The sequence below is a fragment of the Macaca nemestrina genome, chromosome 16 (assembly GCF_043159975.1).
Source record: "Macaca nemestrina isolate mMacNem1 chromosome 16, mMacNem.hap1, whole genome shotgun sequence".
NCBI lineage: Eukaryota > Metazoa > Chordata > Mammalia > Primates > Cercopithecidae > Macaca > Macaca nemestrina.
The window spans coordinates 46,624,761-46,649,585 of NC_092140.1; the positions used below are offsets into that span (position 1 = coordinate 46,624,761).

Genomic DNA, 24,825 nt, shown 5'->3' on the forward strand with positions numbered 1-24,825 from the left:
AAAGATGTGGAATTAACCTAAATGACCATCAATAGTAGACTTGGATAAAGAAAATGTACATATTCACCATGGAATACTATGCAGTCATAAAAAAGAATGAGATTGTGTCCTTTACAGCAACATGGATGGAGCTGGGGGTCATTATCCTAAGGAAACTAACACAGGAACAGAAAGCCAAATACTACGTGTTCTCACTTATAAGTGGGAGCTAAATCACGGGAGCACACATGGACACATAGAGAAGAACGACAGACACTGGGGCCTATTAAAGGATGGAGGTTGGGAGGAAGGAAAGGATCAGGAAAAATACCTACAGTGTACTATGCTTATTATCTGTGTGATGAAATAATCTGTAAATCAAACTCCCAAGACACACAGTTTACTTATATAACAAATCTACACATGTACCCCTAAACCCATAATAAAAGTTTTAAAAAATTAAAAATAAATACATGACAAATATATCACTGCTTGAACATGAGCAGATGTCATTGTTCTTTGTGACATTATAATACAACTGATAGATCAAGATTTCCATCAACAAACTATTTGAGAACTACCTAAGAAAGGAATATGACTTGTTTATATTTTAAAAATCTTACATAGACACACACTAGTAAGACAAATGGAGTATGAGCAACAAGTCTTGTAGAATCAGTCTCCATCTCACAGAAGAAAGTTCTGGAGACACAGTAGAGCAATATTTGAAGAAAATCATGTATCATTAACTCTCTTGATAGTTCAATAGAGAATATATTTTGGGAAAAAAAAACACACAGACATTACTAAAACTGAGAGGAACAGTGATTCAACCTCTTCATATAAAACACTTTAAAAATACCTAAACTGATTTATTTTACTTATGTTTTTCATTCAGTTATTCACTATGGTGATGTATGCTTAAAAAATCTCTCTCCATATATATATATATATATATAAGTCTGACAGAACTCTTTCAAAGTATAAAATTAAAATTTTAAATTTTAGTAACGAATTAAAACAGTTTAATTTGCAGCATTTTCTTTTCTGAGTTGGTAAAAAATCATACTTTTGATTTGCACCATCTTGAATGTAATGAACTAGGAAACAAAGCTGTAAAATTTAAAAAGTAGCCCATTCAGTGGGCTACTTTATTCAGTGATAAAATATCCAGGGCCTTACTGAGTTCACTAACTTTTACCATTTATGTTTTTAGGTCATTTTATAGGTATCAAGAAAATATCAAAATATTAAATATTATGCTTATACTTTGTCTACTTATTTCACTGTATTTAGATAAAATGTATTGATCCCCCAACATAAGAAATAAGAGTATTAGAGAATTTGTCCTACCTGTTGTAATTCCTTCCAAATTAGCCTCCAAATTTTTGTTTTTGTTCATTAGTTTGTCTTTCACCTGACTATATATACATAAAACTCATCCTTGATTCATTAATTATAGAGGCATTTATTGAAACTCTATACATGGTTCATGTCTCATAGTGTCTCCTGATTTATGTTGAATATGCTGTTCTTTTACATTATTAAAGTTTATAGTATTCAGATGCTTCAACTAGGATTCAGTCTATTTTTTGTGTGTGTACGTTGATTGAACTAACTAAAAAGCAATATACAAGATTCACAATATCATGCTTAAGTAACTACTTTTTACTTCAAGTTCAAATTATATAATTGAACTCATAAAGAAAAAAACAAAATTATATCAGTAAGTATATGTTTCTTGATTGCTTAAAAGTTGCACTACATTTTTTGACATAGATAGAATAAGGCTTTTTGAATAGCTTTTATTTTAGAGTTTTAGATTAGTTTTTCACCTTATTTATAGAAAATATTTGATTTGTAGTTATCATAAAATTATAAATTTCCTTGAACTGTAATATAACACTCTTTTGGCAATATGTTTTTTAGACCTCTTATTTTTTGCCATCTTTTAACATTCCACATTTTAAAAACTTCTACTCCTGGGTTTGGTTTAATGTTGCTTTAATTCCAGAACTTCCTCCCCTTTTTGTTGTTTGACTTTTAAGGTACACACACACACACACACGCACACACGTATATATGTATATATGTATAAACATCAAGTAAGTTTTTCTTTAGGCATAGTCTGTGAAAAGTAGATTTTCTGAGTTTTTGTTTGTGTGTATCTGAAATTGTCTTTATTTTTTTACCTTAAACCTAATTTGGTTTGTGTTACAAAGAGTATGACTGGTTTACTTAATACTCTTTCCCAGCTCCAAGTTCCCTTGTCAGCCTCTAATATAAAGCCTTAGGAGAGTGAAATTCAGTCTCAGTACTTAATTGTCAGCTTCCTGACAGCTATGAATGGCGAAGAAACACAGTCGTGTCTGGTGAACCTAAGTGAAATTCTGCTAACAGAAGGACATATCAATAGAAAAAAAAAAAAAAAGAAAAAGTCTCCGGAAGACATGCAAATTAAAAACAACAACAACGACAACAACAAAAAACAAAAACTCAGCTGATGTCATGTAAACTGCCCTCTGCAACCTCCTTAATGTCTAGTACATTAATTGTGAAACTCATCAGGAACAGTTAAAGCCATCATGTGACCATGAGACAACAAGAATGAGGACAGAAGCCAATATAAATAGAGCACAGACTGAAACAAACAGAAAACGACTGGAAGCGGTGGCTCACGCCTGTAATCCCAGCACTTTGGGAGGCCAAGGCGGGCGGATCCCGAGGTCAAGAATTTCAGACCAGCCTGACCAACATGATGAAACCCTGTCTCTACTAAAAATACAAAAAGTAGCTGGGCATCGTGGCGCACGCCTGTAATCACAGCTACTCAGGTGGCTGAGACAGGAGAATCGCTTGAACCTGGGAGGCCAAGGTTGCAGTGAGCCAAGATCATGCCACTGCACTCCAGCCTCCGCGACAAAAAGAGACTCCATCTCAAAAAAAAAAAAAAAAAAAAAAGGCCGCGCGCGGTGGCTCAAGCCTGTAATCCCAGCACTTTGGAAGGCCGAGGCTGGCGGATCACAAGGTCAGGAGATCGAGACCATCCTGGCTAACACCGTGAAACCCCGTCTCTACTAAAAAAAATACAAAAAATTAGCCGGGCGTGGTGGCGGGCGCCTGTAGTCCCAGCTACTCGGGAGGCTGAGGCAGGAGAATGGTGTGAACCCGGGGGGCGGAGCTTGCAGTGAGCCGAGATCGCGCCACTGCACTCCAGCCTGGGGCACAGAGCAAGACTCCGTCTCAAAAAAAAAAAAAAAAAGAGGAAGAAGAAAACAGTGAGCCTGCATCTCTTTTAACACTACTCAGATGCTAAACTTCTATTTGCAAGTGGCCAAGCAGCAAATGTGCTGTCTAACTCTGACACAGCTGCTAGAGATTGGCTTGCCACACTCTCATGGATTTGGTCAGTAAAATGACAATGAGTCCATATGAAAGGGTTTGGGCAGTTTATAATTTACACAGATAGCATAAGCAAGATCAGTGTCATGTTGGCTTCCTACATCCCACAGGATGACTTTAAATCAGAGAGGCCAGATGACAGATGATACCAAGTAGTTAGTAAGGGAGGTTTTTAGCCAAATGATGGATATGGTGGAATGTTCCATATCTGAAGGTATATGTAAAACATCCAGGAAGATATATGTAAAACATTTGTGTACAGCTCCTGGGAAGATTGCTCAGATCACCATATTCCAGGAAGCAACACATAGTGTTCCACCAAGAGATGGGTAAGCCTGTGACTTAGCTGTGCCTATATGGCAGATGTGAAGACATGGATGATTGCTAAGGAGGAGCCATTTTCCAACAGGTATATGCTATGTGATAATAATAAAACTTTGTACATGTAAGTTTATCTTAGCTTGGTTACCTTTTATTTATAGCTAAACTCTCCCTATGATTTTCATGTGTATAAAATTTGTGATTCAAAAATATGATCCTTCTCAACTGTGAAGCTACTGCTCAATTGTCTTCCTAAATTCTTCGTGACGAAAGATTCCTGATGACAATTTAACTCTCGTTCCATTTAGATCATGTGTTTCTTCTTTAAGAAAGATTTTAAGATCTTTCTCTGTGTTTGGTCCTCTGAAATCCTTTTATGCTGTTGGATTTTTTTTTTCATTCAAACTGATTGGCACTGAATTGCCCTTTCGATTCAAACAACTCTATTTTAATTTTGCTTTTGAAAAGTTCTTCATGAATTTCTTTAATAATTTCCTTGCTTAATTCTTTCCAAAAATTTTATTGAATTCTTTAAGATCATCATAAAAGCAATTAACTGTATCTCTTAATTTTCTCTCAACATTTTCCTCTAATTTTTTTTTCTTATATTCTGGACTATATACATGGGTCTGTCTTGCAAATAGCTAATTAAATCATCATGTTCTTAATTGATTTTAACTTTTAATTTTAGCAATCATAGTTTTAATTTACTCATATTACTCCTTTTCAATTCTTGATTTTTGAATATATTTTAGAATATCTCTAAGATCAGTAATTATAATTTAAAAATATGTATTTATTTGAGTAAATGTTCTGTGTATTCACCTTAGGCTTTTTCTTTTTTGCTATTAGCTGTCTTCAAATGTCTTATAACTCATTGTTTATTTTTGAAATTTAGGTATAATCTTAGTTGTGTGAAACCAAATATCTTAGACAGATCTCAGTTAATTTAGAAAATTTGTTTTGCCAATGTAGAGGACACATGCCCATGATATAGCCTCAGGAAGTCCTGAGACCTGTGTCCAGGGTGGTCGGGGCACAGCTTGGTTTTATACATTTTAGACAGTCATGAGACATAATCAGTGTTTGTAAGATGTACATTGGCTCTGTCCAGAAAGGCGGGGCAACTTGAAACAGGGAGGGGCTTCCAGGTCACAGGTAAGTGAGAGATAAACAGGTGCATTCTTTTGATTTTCTGATTAGCCTTTCCAAAGGAGTCAATTAGATACATATTTATCTCAGTGAGCAGAGGAATGACTTTGAATAGAATGGGAGACAGGTTTGCTCTAAGCAGTTCTCAGCTTGACTTTTCCCTGTAGCTTAATGATTTGGGGGCCGCAAGATTTACTTTCCTTTCTCTTTCGCAATGCATTATTTTGTTGAATTTTCATTTTACTTTCTGGATGAATATGTACTGAACTGTAGGTTCAGTGCAAATGGAGAGAGCTTATTAACAGACAGGCTTCCTTTTGGGATTGTGAATTGGAAATAAGTAAACATACTTTTGATCCACATAATTATTTCCTAAGTAATGATAATGTTTCTCCTGGTAGAGTATTTTAATTATTTTTATGCCTTATAAAGTTATATATCTCTATATTGCTTTGGATATTGGAAGTGTAGAGTCACCCAAGCTATGTTCCGCCTTTCTCTTCTCCAACATTAAAGATATGGACTTTTTACAGAAGAATTTCCACTCTTTTCAGAAAGTTCTAGTCTATGTAACCTCCTGTATTCTAGTAAAAACTGGCTTACATAGCAGGTTTTTTTTTTTAAGAATAGTGTAACATATGTTTTAATATCTTTTTGAATCTTTTAATGTGACCTAGTGAAATGGAAGAGTTCCCCAATTCCCCGTGCAGGCTTGCCTGTTCTTTCATCTCGCTGCTCAAACCTCTTGCAGGAGGGGAAGCATGCAGATGGGCAAATGTAGAGGCTGGGGCAAGCGCTTTGGGCTCCAGCCCTGTGGTAGTGTCTAGGGGTGGGTGCCTGCAACCCCAGTGTTACAAAGCTTTTTTTTTTTTTTTTTTTTTTTTGAGGTTTTTCTGTTTCTTTTTTGTTTTTGTTTATGTTTTTGTTTTTGTTTTGTGAGAAGGTGTCTCGCTCTGTCACCCAGGATGGAGTGCAGGGGCGCAATCTTGGCCCACTGCAACCTCTGCCTCCCTGGTTCAAGCGATTCTCCTGCATCAGCCTTCCGAGTAGTTGGGATTGTACACCACTATGCCCAGCTACTTTCTGTATTTTTAGTAGAGATGGGGTTTCACCATTTTGGCTAGGCTGGTCTCGAACTCCTGACCTCATGATCCACCAGCCTTGGCTTCCCAAAGTCCTGGGATTACAGGAGTGAGCCACAGAGCTCTTTCAGCTTTGCCATCTGCAGATGGCTTGAGTGTTAATCAGCTCAGTGGACTCTCTGTCTTTTCATAAGGGCAGAGGGCCAGGGTGACAGCTTTCTGTATCCAAGCTCTTGTCCAGTGCCTTGGAAAAAATCGGGTCACACACGGACTCCACGGAAGAATGGCAGGTTTTATTGAGTGGTGGAAGTGGCTTTCAGCAGGATGGATGGGGAGGCAGAAGAAGAGGATGGAGTGGAAAGGTGATCCTCCCCTGGATTCTGGCTGCCCTGTGGCTGGACTCCTCTCTGACTGCCCCCAGCTGAACTCCTCTTGGCATTCAGATGTTCCTCTTCTCCCTTTCTCAGCCACATCATTCTGCCGTCCTTCTGCTGGTCTTCGGGCTTGCTCGTCTGCTTCTGGAGCCTGGGGCTCGGGATTCATATGGGTGCAGGACAGGGGATGTGGTGGGCAAAAAGACAACTTTTGGAGCATGAAAACAGAAATGCCTGTTTTCATTTAGGACAGCAGGTATCCAGGCTTGAGGGTGAGGTTTGCCAGGGAACTGCCCTCTTCGACCCAGTATTTCCATCTCCTGTCCATATCACTAGGAGGAAGACAAGGCAAAGACTAAGGGAAGGCTAAGTCTGTCACCTTGAAAAGTAATCTTTATTCCCTTTAAAAATAAGAAAACTGAGGCTTAGAATGCATGGAAAATTTAAGTAAATTGATTGACTCAAGTCCCTTTTTGCACATTGGTACTCTATATTGTTTCTTTCATATAGGTATATATATTGAACGAATAGACATCCACATTTAATGCTTAAAATAAGTAATAGTGGTTACTTAAGTAACCATTAAATTAAGTAAACTGTAATAAAAGTAAAATCTGTGATGTTATATACAAGCAATCACATAATTAATGGCATTTGAGTAGCTTTTCCAAAATCCTAGGAAGACGGTATTTGTGTATTTGTTTATAGGTTGTTGAGGCAGTAATAAAACAAGCCTACAAGCTAAGGAATTTTATTTGCAGAAATTGAGGGATTTATAAAATGTGTCTATTATCTTATAATACTTGGCTGGCAAAAAAAACAAAACAAACAAACAAAAAAAAACAAATTGCATACTGTTTAATCCAAGAATTAAAGTTTAAGAATTGAATTTATAGATACATTTCCTTGTGAATAAAGATAATATAAACAAAAATATTTACCGTTAAAACATTTATAATAGCAAATTACTGTAAAAACCTAAATGTCCATCATTATAAATTAGTTTAAATAAAGTATGTTATCCAGTTTGGGTAACATTTTTATTTTATTCTACCAAAAGAGAGAAAAAAAAATAGCCAGTCATGGTGGCGTGTGCCTGTAAACTTAGCCACTCAGAAGGCTGAAGCAGGAGGATCCCCTGAGCCTGGGAGATTGAGGCTGCAGTGAGCTATGATTACACACTGTGTTCTAGCCTGGGCAACAGGGTGAGATCCTGTCTCTCTCAATAATAACAATGAAGTATGCTATATTAATGTACTGGCATATTAGGCAGTAATTCAGAATCATAGACTTACGTGTGCTTATATGGAAAGATCTTCAAGATACACATCGAGTGAGGAAAAATCAAGGCCCACAACTAGGCATACCGTTACTTAATTTCTATAAGATATTTTAGGTACATATGCATATATGTTCAGAGACGATATTTTGAAAAGTAACTCTTAACAGTAGTTCTCTCTGGGAACAGAAGTAGGAGACCAATCATAAGACATGGACGCAAGACTTTCCATTGATTGTATAATAATATTTTATATCTCTTAATATTTTTATCATCGGCATGCATTTATCATCTGCATCCCTTTAAAATTAGAATCTACACAGAATATATACCTATGATGGTAACATAATTTTGTGAATATATAAAAACATTGATGTATACTTTCAATAAGTGAATTGTATGATATTTGAATTATATCTCAAAAGAGCTATTATTTGAAATATATATATATATACACACATATATACTTTTCTCTGATTATATTCTACTCAAAAGAATAATCTACTTTGGGAGGCCGAGCCAGGCAGATGACCATAGGTCAAGGAGTTTACCACCAGCCTGGCAAACATGGCAAAACTCCGTCTCTACTAAAAATACAAAAATTAGCCGGGTGTGGTGGCAGACCCCTGAAATCCCAGTTACTCAGGAGGCTGAGGCAGGGAGAACTACTTGGACCTGGGAGGTGTAGGTTGCAGTGAGCAGAGATTGCCACTACACTCCAGCCTGGGCCCTGTAATCCCAGTTACTCAGGAGGCTGAGACAAGAGAATTGCTTGAACCCGGATGGTGGAGGTTGCAGGGAGCGGAGATTGCCACCGCACTCCAGCGTGGGTGACAGAGCGAGACTCTGTCTCAAAACAAAAACAAAAACAAAAACAAAACAAAAGTCTCAAAAAAAGAATAACCTAAGATCTAGTTCTCAGAGAGATCAAGGGCTAAGGTGCAGTGATATTCAGGAAACAAAAACAGATAGTACCATTGCTAATTATAAAAACAAAATACTGAGTACTTTCTATGTGAAAATTCTTATTGAATGCTATATATATATACATATATAAAATTTACTTCTAATTTGGATAAGCAGGTATTATCCCCTTTTACAGGTGAGGTAAATGAAAATGAAAGAGATTGAGTTGTTTGCAAAAGATGATGCCATTGCAGTTGTTTTGTTTTGGTTTTGTGTGTAGAACTTAGCACCATGCTAAACTAGTAGAGAGCGCTTTGGTGAGTGAGGATAAACAGAGATTTGATCCAACTATGGAATAAAATATTCTAATGTGTTGCATGGAAAAGCAACAATGGAAGCAATAATCTCTAGCGTTGCTTGGGAAATATACCAAAATATTGTTTGATGTTTATCTAAAATACAAATTGTAGTAAACAATTATCTATTATTATCTGAAATTCAAATTAAATAGATGGCTGATTGGTTGGTTTGCTAAGTTTGACAATATTAATATTAGGTTAAACACAAGCACACACACTATATACACTTAGATAAGTGGTCTAGAGAGGAAAAAGAGTACTATTGTGTTTCCAATGGTAATTGGGATCATACTCAATTAAAAAAAATACTATGAAACAAAATGGAATGGACTAAGTAAGTGTGAATATTCACTTCTGTGATGTGTCAGTTCTAAGAAGCTTTTAAAAGCTTGAGCTTTGGGAGAAGTTGAAGCAGGAAGAGGCTTGAATGAAGAGAAGAGAAAAATCAAGGGATCCAACAGCAATACTCAAAATTTTTAGTTCAGCAGTGGGAAGTAAAAGTGCTCCACAAGTAGGTTTTTGGGTTATAAATGTATCTGAAAGAAAACACTCCATTCGTCCGACCTTTTTTTTTTTTTTTTTTTTTTAAGATTCTCTTTATCAAGGGAGAGGTAATAATATGTACTCAAACATATAGGGGGAAAAAAAAGGGAGTTAGAGAACAGTAGCAACCAGTGATGTTGAACATGATAAATAAGAAAACATTTGTTTCCTAGAAAAGTAAAACAAAAACATGAACCCACTAGATATTTCCTGAGAATGGAGAAAGGGCTGGGACAATTTTTTTTCTAGTTATAAATAACCAATCTAATCCTCTTGAATTTTTGACAACTAGTCCCAGAAAATCAAATTCTATTAATCTTTCATTCCAATCAGGTTTAGGTATATATATATGTGTGTGTGTGTGTGTGTGTGTGTGTGTGTGTGTGTGTGTGTGATCATGTGTTTCTGTGTGTGGGAGTAGGGGAGGGCATGCCCAAACATGCACATATATGTGCACACATTTGTATACAAGCACGTGCATGCTTTAGGTTGGGTAAACATTAATTCTACATATAATTAAACTGTATACACATATACAGAGTACATATGGTCAAGCCTTATAAACCCTGTATTAGGGTTTTAAAGAAATAAATTTTTATAAAAACTATGTTACCTTAAACCACAGCATTCCTTCCTCTTCTAAACAACATTTACAAACGAGGATATATAAACATCTTTAGAAGAATGACCCTTTGTTTTGCAGTGAAAGAAAATCTTCAGGGTTACTAACCTTGTGCAAAATATCACAGAGTCTGTGAAATAAGAAAGTCAATATGTATTAGACAAAGAGAAGAGACGAGTGTATAGAGTGAACAGGAAACCAGCGATGAGAAAAGCAGCAGGGGGTTGCTTGTTGAGCCCTGTGACCTTTCTCTATTCCGATTATATTGAAGATCGTGCAAATCACAAAAAAAAATGTTTCTTTAATTCTTTAGTTTTCTGTATACAGATAATGATTTTTCTCTCCACTATTTTCTTTTTAACTTTAGTAATTTTCCTCACTAAAGTTATTATACTTGTAAATTCAACCCAGTGTAACTTAAATAGGAGAAAATAATAAGTATCTCGAAGTTTCTCCTAATACTATTTATAAAACTTTCCAAAAATGGATAGTATCCTTCCCCTATCAAGTAATACTATATGCACCAAGGGAAATGAAACAGATCTTAGAGTGAGTCCTGCAGCCTATTAAACATTTAATAAGTAATAAGGATCCATCAAAATGTGGACTATTTTTTACAGTCCACATTGCAGACAGTCCTTTTCCAATTTGAGTTATGAAAGTGAGGAGGAAAGCCATTGTGACAGAAGAATCAAATATAAAGTGACTAGAAATAGCTGATTGATTGTATTGTTCATTTTGTAATATAAACTTTCAAGGACTGAGTCATGAATACAGACAATTTTGTGCCATTATCAATGTACATGTATCTCTGGCTTAATATCTCAAAATACTGAGATTCTATTTCTTTTCCAATGTCATCATAACTATTTTGATACATTCATTAGTCAGATCCCTGGATTGCAATTTGTCTTGTCTTGCGATACCAGGGAGTAACACCAATATAGGACACATTCAATATAATTTGGCAATTCAGCATGCCTTTCATATTCTGATTGTCAAGACTGGCTAATTGTACAAAGTCAAAGTAGTACGTTTCAGTGATAGCAGGCTTAGAGTGTCTACTTCATGGAAAAGATGTCACTTGTTTCTTCTTCATTCCCCCTTCCAAATCTAGCCTATTTTCATAGCCTTCTGTGAATAAGACACATTTGTCACCATCCTCTACTGTTCAAATCAAGTGACCCTGGCATACTGCGATTGGTAGGCTGAATTCTAAAATGTACCCAAGTTTCCTGCCTCTGTTCTGCATAACCTGTATAATCCCTTCTCCCTGGGTGTTATAGAACCTATAAATATTATGGGATATCACTGCCATGATTATATTATGTGGCAAAGATAAAGGGGCTACAAACTAATAACTGTGTTTTTGTAAATCACTAAGTAGGTGGTAATTTGTTACACAGCAATGACAAACTAATACAAGTGACTTCTAGGCCAACATCATTATAATATGAATTGAAGTTAGCTGATATTGTCTTCAAGAATAGGAAAACTAAATTCAGAACTACATTAATATCAGGTCCTAAACTAGTGTTGAACACACAGTGCATACTCAATAAGAGTTGTATATGTAACTGACTACATTGCTCTTCTTTTTTCTTTTCTCTTTTTTTTGTTTTGAGACGGAGTCTCGCTCTGTCGCCCAGGCTGGAGTGCAGTGGCACGATCTTGGCTCACTGCAAGCTCCGCCTCCCGGGTTCACGCCATTCTCCTGCCTCAGCCTCCTGAGTAGCTGGGACTACAGGCACCCGCCTCCATATCTGGCTAATTTTTTGTATTTTAGTAGAGACAGGGTTTCACCGTGTTGCCCAGGCTGGTTGCAAACTCCTAAGCTCAGGCAATCCATCTGCCTCGACCTCCCAATACATTGTTAACTTATAATAAATAGTTACCACTGCAGATTACAATTCACTTTGAAATATATCAATTTTAAAAAATGATAAAATAGGCCGGGCGCGGTGGCTCAAGCCTGTAATCCCAGCACTTTGGGAGGCCGAGGCGGGCGGATCACAAGGTCAGGAGATCGAGACCACAGTGAAACCCCGTCTCTACTAAAAAAAAAAATACAAAAAATTAGCCGGGCGCGGTGGCGGGCGCCTGTAGTCCCAGCTACTCAGGAGGCTGAGGCAGGAGAATGGCGGGAACCCGGGAGGCGGAGCTTGCAGTGAGCCGAGATCGCGCCACTGCACTCCAGCCTGGGCAACAGCGTGAGACTCCGTCTCAAAAAAAAAAAAAAAAAAAAAAAAGATAAAATATTGTTAGGATTATTATTAAAATGCACATTTTAGAAAGGAGAAACAAAATCCACAGAGAGGTTAAGAAAATTGATTGAAGTCACAGCATGGGTAACTGCCCAAATCTTCCACTTTAATCTCTCCACCAATATTGAATAGAGGTATTGTGGAAGTAAGCAGACGGAAATGTGTTTGAAAATAAATATAATTGTGTAATTCTGGTTAACTCATGAAAGCAAGTAAAAATTGCATCAAGAAAATCTGTTTGGGGACATGTTATTTAACATCTTCTAGTTTCTATTCCTTCATCTATAAAATGGAAATAAAATAGCACCAAGCTTATAGAAGGCAGAACATTCACATAAGCATCCCTCTTGCAGGTTAATAAAAAGAAAGTGGAAAATGTAGAATTTTGAGATTTTAAAGCATTCATAACCTTGTTGTATGCCTGCTGTCTTTATAGATAGCTTTATATATTTTAAAATAATACAATTAAATTTTTATTGTAAATAATTTATTTTACAAATAGTTTTCACACACTTGGAAAAGCAGTATTACAGGCATTTTTTTTTTTTTTTTTGTCTTTTTAAACAGTTTAATTACTTGGTAAGTAGGGCATTTAAGGTTTTTTTTTATAAGTTGTTGATCATGCCTCAGATTCTTCTGTCTACCTTGAAGAGTATAGAAACTAAGGTCCAGTTGACATGATAATAAAAGCATGGTTCTAATTTAGCTATCATTTTAGAATTTCAAAAGCAATCAAAATCACTCTGGCATATTAAGCAAAGGAATGGGCGATTTTTTTGAAAAATCTTTACCTTTTTGAAAGTAGTACAAAATGCATCTTTTCATTAAGTATTGGAAAGAAAGCCATTTGGCAAATAGCTCTTTCAGACTGGCCCATTGAAATAAATTTCTCCTTCAGAATAAAAAAGAAAAATAATTTTTATACTACTTAAAATATTAAAATAACCTCTCAAAAATATATATATATATATATTACCTTTAAAGAGATTGTGACTTGACAACGTATTTCCAAAATTTACTTTTTATTTTTCAAATTTGCACAAACATTTTTGGGCCTAGTAATTGTTTTTAATATTTCCAAAAGGATTTACTTCTGTTGTTTGCCCAGAATAACTCCAATGGATCTTGAATAGGACTTCCTGACAGATACACTTAGATATAAAACATCTTGCAAAATGATTGACAGATTTTCATATAAACACTAGAGCTAGAAAAAGTAGATGTCATTTTCTGTGGCTGCAAAGAGAGATGAGTTTCAGACACCTAGTACGAAATTTGACTAGTAATTTTCTTTATAGTCATATAAAATTAACAATAGATATATTCATTTAAAAATCATCATCTTCATTGTATTCTATCTAGATGAAAAAATAAAATTAAGCTTTCGTTATTAACGAATGTTTATTTTTTGTCACCATATCTTGGGAGAACATGCGGAAAATTCTCACTCTTACAGGCATTTGGATTTGTCTCTTTTCAGTAACTCTGTTCAAAACATAAAATATTTGAAAAAAATAAGAAAAAACAAATCCTTGCTTATTTGCTGTCCTTTTACAATTTACACTAATCTTAAATCCTAATAGTGCTTATCTCATACACAAATGTAACAAAATGACTCATCCACCCTTACTGACATTAAACTCGCACAAGATGCCGTTACAAGAGTTTTCACACAAAACAGAAGCCAATATTCCTTCTGTGATGAACAGATCTTCAAACACATGGGAGTCACAATTTTTATCTGTCCATATTTTCCTATAAAGTAATGGGAATGTAAAATCAATCATATCAGTAAACAGAAGGAGGGAAATAAAGACACATATACAAAGTAGAAAGTTTCAATTTTCAGAAAAGGTTTGGAGTTAAACAGATGATGATAAAGAAGCTGTGTGCCTTCTATGCCTCCAGGCAAAAGAAAAGCTATGAGTATTCAATGTGCCTTGAAAATAGTGCATTTGACTGTGTATCTAGAGTAACAGTATAGAATTTCAACATTTTATACATGACATCAACAAGTATAAGTAATTGTGATTCTATACACGTAGACATACATGAATAATTAGGAAGACAGCAAGAAAACAATACTTGGACATTTTGTTAGGTGGCTTTTTAAATGTGAAAACACCACTTAGATGAAGATTTTCCATGAATAAGATTCTAGAAACTAAAAAAAAAAAAATCTACTTTTACTCTAGCAAGCACAGGCATACTGTAAAGAAGCTGCAAATGGGTAATGTGGAGAGGGTAATGAGACTTAAGTATAAAACTAAGATCAATTATATCTAAACTGAGAAATTTTCTACAACAATTAGCAGATCATTTTTACTTGACAAAATGTTACTTTTCCCCAAAGAAAATGTCTTTTTCTCAGAGAGAAATTCAATTAGAGGCTTAGCATTCCCATTGTCTAAGTAGCAGTCATATATACCTTGTCTCTGTCACAGTGCTTGATATTATCTATATGTGAGTGACAGAAAAGTCCAGGACTAACAAAGGCTCACTCTGTTCCTGTCAGGAAGCTCTGCTGTATCTTTCTTATTAGAAGTACCCAGGAGTTTTCTCTGCAGAATAGAGTCCTAGAGTAGATAATAGCTTTATCTTGTTTTTAACCATTTGTATTCCTGAATCGAACAGATCTCTCCCTTTATCATGGAAATGTATGCCCCCATTAGACTCAAACCAGCAATTTAATTTACACTGAGGAGACACAAAACATAATGGCTCTTTTTTCCTCACTCTTCTCTCTTAATTTATCCAGAGGGCAATTCTCAAAATAAAGAAAAAAATAATTATGATGCCAAATTTCAGTCTCAAGGAAACTTCTATTTTTTGTTATGCAAAGGGAAGACTTGGGAAAGTGTATATAATTTTAGTTTCTGTACAAAAGAAAAAAAAAGGTCTTTGTTCAAAGAAGTTCAAGTTTAAACTTGCTTATCATCAGCCATCATAAATGTATTACTTCTTGCTGGAATCAAATAACTGTCATTATAACAATAATGGAATTATAAGGTTAAATAAGATTACAGGAAAAATAAAAAACATTCAGTCTGTATCAGTTGTTAACTTATTATTAATTCTAACATTGTGACCAGGGAATACTATTGTGTGAAAAAATGTAGTGCAGAATATAAAGAACAAGAAACATCCAAGGGCAAAAATAGCTGATTCAATCATTAATGTGGATAATCAAGGAATGTCAACAAAGTTGAAGTTTTGGCAGAAAAATAGAATGGCTTAAAGTGAGTGTCAGGTTGTTCAAATACTAACCTTTGATTCTGTGATTAGGAATGAGAATTAGGTCACAGTTCCTGTTTCAGGGAGCGGGGAAAAAACACTTCTTGGCTTTGCCCTGAAAAGGTGATTATTTAATCAAGAATGACATTGGATTATTTGCTTTTTTGTGGTACATTGAGAGCTTACATTGAGATTAGATGGCATATCATTTCTTTTGGAGACAGACTGAAAAAGAAATGGGAATTATTTTCTTATAAAAGGACTGCCAGAAAGCCCTACACGTGTTGACAAAGCCAGATTATTTTATTTAGTAATTTATTCTATCAGATTTAGTAAACAAAAAGCAACATTTTCTTGAGTCTTTCTTATCCCAAGAACTCTTTACACTTGCTCTTAGTTTTGTTTTTCTGGTGTTCACACGAAATTCCAATTTATATTTATTTGACAGCACTGTCCGTTATTGCGAAATACCACACATACACTTACACACACACACACACACACACACACACACACTTTCTCTTTCACACACACCTATGCTCAGACATAGTCTCTCTTGAAGGAGCTGAATTCTTTCTCCTCATTCTATTTCATGAAGAGTAACACTAGGAGGAACTGATAAAGTTAGCAAGGATGGCCGTAATATTTCCCTCATTGGATATTGGATAAGCTTCTTCCTGAGCCTAGGTCCTGATCTCCATTTATAAGGGCATTTAATGTTAGAAAACTTGGAATTGAAAATTCATTTTCCCCTTTGACATGTAAATCTAAAAAAACCAAAAACAAACAAACAAAAAACAAAACAAAACAAAACAAAAAAAAACAAAACAAAAACCTCTCACAGTATTTACAATCCAGGGATGTCTTTCTCAAGGACTTGGGAGTCATGCCTTTGAAATATATTAAGGAAGAAAGGGGCCGGGCGCGGTGGCTCACGCCTGTAATCCCAGCACTTTGGGAGGCCGAGGCGGGCGGATCACGGGGTCGGGAGATCGAGACTATTCTGGCTAACACCGTGAAACCCCGTCTCTACTAAAAATACAAAAACAAAACTAGCCGGGCGAGGTGGCGGGCGCCTGTAGTCCCAGCTACTCCGGAGGCTGAGGCAGGAGAATGGCGGGAACCCGGGAGGTGGAGCTTGCAGTGAGCCGAGATCACGCCACTGCACTCCAGGCTGGTCGACAGAGACTCGGTCTCAAAAAAAAAAAAAAAAGAGAAAGAAAAAAGAAAAGGAAGAAAGCGCTCCCATCTCCCAGTTTCTGTGGGAGAGTAGAAGCTTAACGTCGGTAAGTGGCCTTGCTTCAACTTGTAAAACTACCTCCGCTCACGAAGATAAGAGAAAGCTTGCTTTTTCACCAGGTAAGGCTAGCAAAAATAGTTGTACTAAAATTCCTCCTCCACTCCAGCTCTTAAAACCTTTCCCACATTTGCTTTGGTGGGGTTTTCTGTCTCTCTCCCCTATTGCAATGGGAAAATAAAGAATAAAGTCTGCTTAATTTAGGCTAGGCCAATGTTTGCTTTGACAGAGCCAAATTTATGATGTTATGGATTTTTCTTTGTGTGATGTGGGATGATATTGCAATTTTTTGTTCAAATTTTCAGTCCGTAACCTCTTTCTGACAATCTCTTTCAATCATACCTAGGTATTTTTCTTGGCCTTTATCTCTTTTATTCTCCCATGTGGACCAAGATTGAGACGTGAAAGTAGAACAGGAGTTTTTAAACTTCTTTGTCCTGTAAACCCCTTCAAGAGTTTGGAGCAGCCTATAAACCTCTTAGAATATTCCATTTAAATCCATAAAATAAAGTACACAGGTTTAAAAAGGAAGCCAGTTATATTAAAATATACTTATCAAAATAATTTTTAAATTATGATATCTATATTTGTTTCGTTAACATATTAAATAATAAGATATAGTTTGCTGGTTTAATATCAACCATGACATCAAAATGGTGATAAATGATATTTTGGGATATCTATAACAACTAGAAAAAATATATAATATCTATTTGTAAATATAAACAGATTTGCTGATACAGCTGTAGGTTTGTGTATAGTCAATTGCAGGAAGTTAAATTTCACCTGGTGATAAGTGAAAAAATATGATTTTTTTTTTCTATTCAAGAATGGCATGGCCTAGAATAAAAAGAGCAGAAGAGTGATTTGATTCTAAACCAGGACTACAAAAGGAAACTTATGTCCATTATGGTACATTCTAGCTTTTCATCATTAACGACTTTGTGTAGGAGATTGTGGCTAAATCCCTATAGAAATAAACTATAAATGCTCTTCATATATCTTCCTTATAAACCCGAAGCAGTGCTAGGATGGAAATTCAAGAGGTTGGAATTCCAGCATGATTTCATCACGTCTTTATTTTTACTAACCTCTAACTGCATACATAAAATGTACTTACTCATCTGACTAAACTTACTTAAACTTGCTTATCATCAGCCATCATAAATGTATTACTTCTTGCTGGAATCAAATAACTGTCATTATAACAATGGTTCAAAAGCCATAGGGACAAGCTGTTCCCTTTCAGTGGTATTTTTGTAGTGTGAGATAAGAAAGAGCCCTGAGACGAAGAATTTTTTAGTGATGGCAGTGATGCTAGAGAGATTATTCACTTACCAAGTGTTCTGTAACCTCTTGAATATATGAACTTACACAAAAACTCCTCTCCTGTAAAAACCTGAGTTTGTTTATATATTGAAATGACATTACACGTTTCTATGAAATGCTGGTTGCTTTTCAATTCCCATATTGTATAGATTTTTACAATCATAATTTTGAATAGACTTTGAGATAAAAAGACAAACAGAAATACAGTTAATAAAGTGGGTAGCTAAGAAAAAAGTATTGCATTTTACAGCCATTTCTAACTGATTGATTATATTCTGCAATTTATGTTTTGTCCTGGTATTTAAGAGCTGTCAACCTAATTGAAAGCAACATAGCTAGGAATTTAAAACAATAAAAGAACATGAGAACAAAATCAAAGAGGAAGTACTAAGTCCTGTGTAGAGACTTAATCAGTACTATAATTGGGTGACAGAATGATAATGATAATTAATATTATACTAAATATATTTAAATTCTATGTAAACTTTTACTATTATAAACTGGAATGTGTTTTTTCTCTGTACTGATTGTTTAGTGCTTCCCAGATAATTCGTTAGTTTTATAATCATATTCAAAATTTAAAAAAAAATCCTTTGAACATTTCTAAAAGATGTAAGGTAATAATTTAATCCATGTTTACATTTATTATACAAAGCAGGTAAGCCCCTACCTCATGCCTTCCCAGAAGGTAATGCTTATGATTATTTTCTGAAAATGGAGTCTTTGGGAAAAATAAGATCATCAAGGTGGGCCACAGACCATTGTTACATATTAGGACCATGGACAATAAAAGGATTTGGCCAGCAGATTTGACCAGTTTGCCACCTCTCCTTGATTTGCACAAAGTACATTGGAGTAAGAAAGGAAAACTGAGGTGACAGTGTGGCTCCACAGCCAGCTCCTCACCCAAGAACACTTCAGTCTTTGTGTGGAGAGATGAAGGAACACTATAAGCATGTTGATTGGATAGCCTCTCAGATTATCTCCTGATCTAACTCCATTCAATCAAATGCCAGAGTCTGAGAGAGAGGTTATTATAAAGAACAAGGCAAATCAAAGCTGCATCACTGTTCTTTGTGTAGGTAAGATCCAGCTCCACATTGTGATTTCAGTGCAACAATAGACACTAAATAAAGGGGAAATATTTCAGGTGCATAATATTTACATACAACCTATGCACATCCTCCCATATACTTTAAATTACCTTTAGATTTCTTATAAAATCCTAATACAATAAATCCATGCCTATTAATCCACCACTTAATTTGCATGGATTTAATGTAGTAATAAGTGCATTACAAATTAAAGTTCTGCTTTTAGAATTTTGTGGAATTTATTTTTTTCCAAATATTTCTTATCCATGGTTGGTTGAATTAGCAGATATGGAACCACAGATACAGAGGGCAAACTGTATATACTTGTCTAACTTCTTCTAATATATTATGAACTTTCTGAAAGTTACAATAATATTTATAAAATATTATAACATTTATATTTATAAAATTGGGCCAAATGCAAAATAATTTCCATTGTATTATTTCATTTGACTTAGAAAAAATTGATGAAGCAGGTGTTATTGGTATCTCCATTTCTATGGTGATAACTTGAGACTCAAAGTGATAAAAACGACTTGTTCCATTCTATATTTTATTAAACATAATTAAATTAAAAACCCATTGTTTAACTTCACATTATGTTGTTTGTTCCACTATTTGCTTCTCGTATTCTTTGTGGTTTGTTTTGTAAATCCAGGAACACAAACCACTGGGTGGTTTGCATACAATATTTTTTAGTGAGTAAATGAAAGAATACATTAGTAATCTAGTAATAAATGGAAATATCACATTTTTGTTAAATAGTTACAATTATTTTGTAAAAAATTACAATTGTTGGAATAATACAAAAGAAAATATAGTGCATTTATAGTTTTGTAGTAGCTGACACTGTACGCAAGAAAGTTAATAGTATTGTGGATTGAATTTTACATAAAATAATACTTAATTGATTTATTTTTTAATTTTTTCCGATGAGACCAAGAATATGAGGAAAATAGTAAGTGTAATATAAGATGTAGAACTTTGTTCAATTTTGTTTGATTTAGAAGGTTAAAATTAGTTTAAAAGTTTATATATCAGATTCAACCTTCCTTAATACTCAGAAATATTTTAAAACAACTTGCAATTAATCTTTCAGAGTTTTTCCATTTTAAATTAATTTTACATTGAAAATAATAGTGATTTAAGGCTTAACATCTCTGTAAGAGTTATGAATCACACCTGCTGTTGTACATCTCTGCTTATGTAAATGTGAATGCAAATTATGAGAATGAGAAAATTATAGGCAATTTACATTTGTTGTAGCCTTGTTTCTATGACAATGGGAGAAGATGACCATAATCTGTCACGCTGGTAACCAGAAATGCACATAGCATCATAAGGGGCGGCCCCAAGTGCTTCTTTTCAATTCTTAGTGACAGAATAAGGACAGTAGAATCAGCTTTAAAATATCATCAATAACATGGCAAGATTTGATCATTCTAAAAATAAAACTATTGTCCCTAACACTTCTCCTAAGTGTCTGTATGGCACCCACTGTTGCTGAAATTTACAATAAAAACGGAAAGGAAAAAAAATAGAAAAATCAAAACCTTTCTCATTTTTAAATTATGCCTTGAGACAGATTAAGCTCATCACATTTTTAAAAATTGTTCAGTAGAAAGAAAAGAAGAATAAAAGGAAAAGATTAAGAATTACCATGCTTATTAGTTTACAAAGATATCTTAGAATTTTAATTAAAAATTACTTGATTTAATGGGAAGAAACAATATTAAATATTTCCACTTAAAGTATACATTCTTTAAAAAATGCTTCTGATTTCAGTACTCAAAATTATATTGTCTGCTCTATTATCAAAATGTCTTAAAGGATTTAGAATAATTACGTAATATATTTTAAATCTGCTCTCCAAGAAAAAAGTATCCATTTCATAAAGTTGTGCACATATATGCACACACAGTCAGAAAAGAAATATATAGGATTAAATGATATATATAAGCATTTCAGAAACAGTAACTCCAAAAAAAGTTAACTATAAGTTTTAAAATATATTATGAAAATTTGCATTCATATTTCATAGGCTATAAATGAAAAGTTTTGATTGGACAGCTTAAAGTTCATACTTTGCAAAAACGTGGTAAATTAGATACAGTCGGAACATGGCCAAATATACATGCAGTTACTGCTTTTATAAGTAGAGGGCTCTGAAAATATGCACACAGTCAGCTGACAAAAAATATATAATTCTTATTTCTTGCTTATATCACACAAGAAATCACTGAATAGAATTTTCCTTTGCTGTCTCTTTTATGTTGGAAAGAAAACCACACTGAGGAAGTGTCCAGCTATTCCCAAGGATACTATCAACAGGTATGCATGGCATATTATTCCATTCTTCTATGTTAATAATGGGTGACTTCATGTATTTTTCTAATTCATTCCTTTAGGAAATTTACTTCTCCAACAGGTGTACCTTAGAGGGATCTATACATCCTGGTCCTTAACCACCAGACTGGATCAATTTTATGGAGAATTGGCTTCTTTATATTGACTCCAGTTCCATTAGGTGATAACATACATGCTTGATTCTTTTCTTTAGCACCAAGTATAGTTAAAAAAAAAAAAAAAATCAGTGGTCTCAAAAGTTTGCTATCTATAGAATTCATTTTTAATTCGCCTCACTGGAACTCAAGGCACTCTGGAACTGAGAAACTCTGTATATTCACCCACAAGCTTCTGTGTATCACTTCAGTCCCATTTCTAATTGTTTGCTAACAAGACTCTGAGTTCACTTTTTCTACCTACACTGTGTAAAATCTAGCTAAGAATCTAATTCATAACACTTACTCATAGAATACCTTTTTCTATTCTAATAGGTACATTGTTTGAATTAGAATTAACAAATACTAATTATAATTTAATAGCTAAACATCTAAGAAACAATATACATTCTATTTCATATAAACTTCTATGATAATAAATCCCAATGGAACAAAACAAATTCTAAAATTATCCATACTTATCTTGACCTATGGTAATTCATGAACAGCGCCTTGCATCTTAGATATGTAGTTATTCTCAAGTTTTTCCATTGTAATCTATCGTGTCCTGAAATATTTTCTCTGTTGACATTCCTCACTACTTGCCATACCATTTGCGGCCTTTGGTCAACATTTTAATCTCATTTCCTCTCATTTGTTTCTGCACTTTAAAGCAGCATTGGACAAAATCATAAGGCTCTACTAAAAGGGTCACTATAATCACTATAATCTTTGCTATCAAACCATAATTTATATCAAACTCTTATTTTTACTTATCAATCATTTTCTTTTTTTATTTTGTGGATTCATTTAGGCTGCCTTATGGCAGATCTTTCCAAGTTTCCAGATCTCCTTCTGCTTTCAATATTATCTCTGCTTGTCTCATTCAGCAGGTGACATTGCTTCTTCATTCTCTGGTAAGACTAAAATCATTAGACATGACTTTCACAGTTGTCTTACTACAGACAAACCCAAAAACTGTCAACACATACTTCTCTCAATTCCAGTGCATAGCTGTTTCTTCATATATCACTCCTCTTAGGCCAGAAGAAGCTCTTGATCCCAGACCCTCTTTCTTTCTGCTCTACAAGTATCTTCTCTGTCCATTCCTCTTCCATTCAACAAAAAATGTATTCTGTAATACCACATGGGACTTAAATGCCATATGAAAGAGGGAGATAGCAATAACTTATCAATATTACTATCACCATTTACTTAATTCCTGTTCCAGGATTTTTTTTTTTTTTTGAGACAGAGTTTCACTCTGGTTGCCCATGGCACGATCTTGGCTCACCACAACCTTCGCCTCCCAGGTTCAAGTGATTCTCCTGCCCCAGCCTCCTGAGTAGCTGGGATTACAGGCATGCACCACCACACCTGGCTAATTTCGTATTTTTAGTCGAGACGGGGTTTCTCCATGTTGACCAGGCTGGTCTCAAACTCCTGACCTCAGGTGATCCGCCCACCTCAGCCTCCCAAAGTACTGGGATTACAGGCGTGAGTCACTGCACCCAGCCTCCAGGATTTAAAAAAACGTATATATTTTGAGGTCATCATGTACTATGGAAAATTCATCCAGGCATTTTCAAGGAGCTGTTACACAAGGCCACCCAGGAAAGTCTGTTACTCAGAATACAGAAACTGGAAAGAGAAAATACATCTTATAGTTCAAATTTTGTTGCGAAGATAACATGTTCAAAATTCAATTTGCTATAATATGGATAATTAAATGTGTAAGTCATAACAAATGGTTCTTAAAGAGCATTTAATATATACTTTTCAGTTAGGTAATATCATTTAGATAAAAAGTTATAGGTGAACTACTACTATCACTTGATACTTCCAAGATTTTACATTCAGATTGGATGACAAACATGCATTTTTTCTTTTACTACAACTCCCTGTGTCAACTCCTAATGTCCTTTACTCTTTCTCCCCATTATAATATTTAATTATTTCCCAATGAATGCCCAGCCATTGTCATAATTTTCCAATAATTCTAATGTGATTTGTTATCTTATACAGCCCAAACCCAAAATATATTCACACTAAGAGATATTGCTTTATATCTTTTGTGCACATTTACTGATGGCCAAACCTGAGTAAGTCCATTATATTTTTTTATTTAATTCTGGCTGAGGATTTGAAGCCTTACTGGAGAAAGTATGGTAATTGTATTAATAGGCTTCTGTACATCTTCAATTCACTTTCATTCAACAAATACTTATTCATTGCCTATTTTGATCAGTGCCTATCACATGATTGGGCAATGGGAAAGAAAATGAGATAATTCTTTCTTCTGAAAAGCATTGCTCATGCTGGCTGTTAGAGACGTGTGCTAAAATAAAAAATCAATAATATTTGATGAATGCTAAGAAAGAAAAAGAGTGTGCATGGTCTGATAGGGACACAGATAAGGGGCACTTCATCCAGCCTAGAGTGAGCTTGGGAAGTGTCATAAGAATAAATGGATTCCAGGTAGAACAATGACTGCAACCAGAGAAAGGAGATATGAAATAGCCTAATGTATTTAAGTAATTATAAATATCTTCGGTCTATTGTAGGAATTGACGCAAGGCAGATAGAAGAAAGATTGGTAAGAGAGAAATTTGTATATAACAACTTAAGGAACAAAAGAGTGTCAGCTTGATTCAAAGAGGAGGGATTAAGACTGTTGATATAATGAGTTTGCTTAAGAACTTGCAATGTAGGTTCATGCCCGACAGTGAAATATACAGTTTTGAAACGTAGGAGAGATATCTGAGTAGAAAATATGTATCTGAAAAACATCTTTATGTAAGAATGAATGAACACATGGTTATGGATGAGATCACTTAGCTGTTAGAAGACAAACTAGAAAAGTGGGTCAAGGGTAGAACCTCAAGGAATAGCAGTAGAATGCATAAGAGCAGACTAGTGAGGCAGAATCTTGAAGCCTCTTGGAGAAGGGCTAGAAAATTAAGAAGATAGCTGTGATAGTTAATATTGAGTGTAAACTTGATTGGATTGAAGGATGCAAAGTATTGCTCCTGGGTGTGTCTGTGACGGTGTTGCCAAAGGAGATTAACATTTGAGTTAGTGGACTGG

The 24,825-nt window shown here is 34.8% G+C and overlaps 1 long non-coding RNA gene across 1 annotated transcript; it reads right to left on the reverse strand.

The window, feature by feature from the left end:
- Window positions 1–6,208: 6,208 nt before the first annotated feature.
- On the reverse strand, window positions 6,209–15,635 carry LOC139359224 (uncharacterized). Its single transcript, XR_011615139.1, has 3 exons — window positions 15,551–15,635; window positions 13,075–13,175; window positions 6,209–6,642 (listed from the first exon to the last, which is right to left on the reverse strand). It is a non-coding gene; the product is annotated as an uncharacterized lncRNA (long non-coding RNA).
- Between the last annotated feature and the right edge of the window lie 9,190 nt (window positions 15,636–24,825).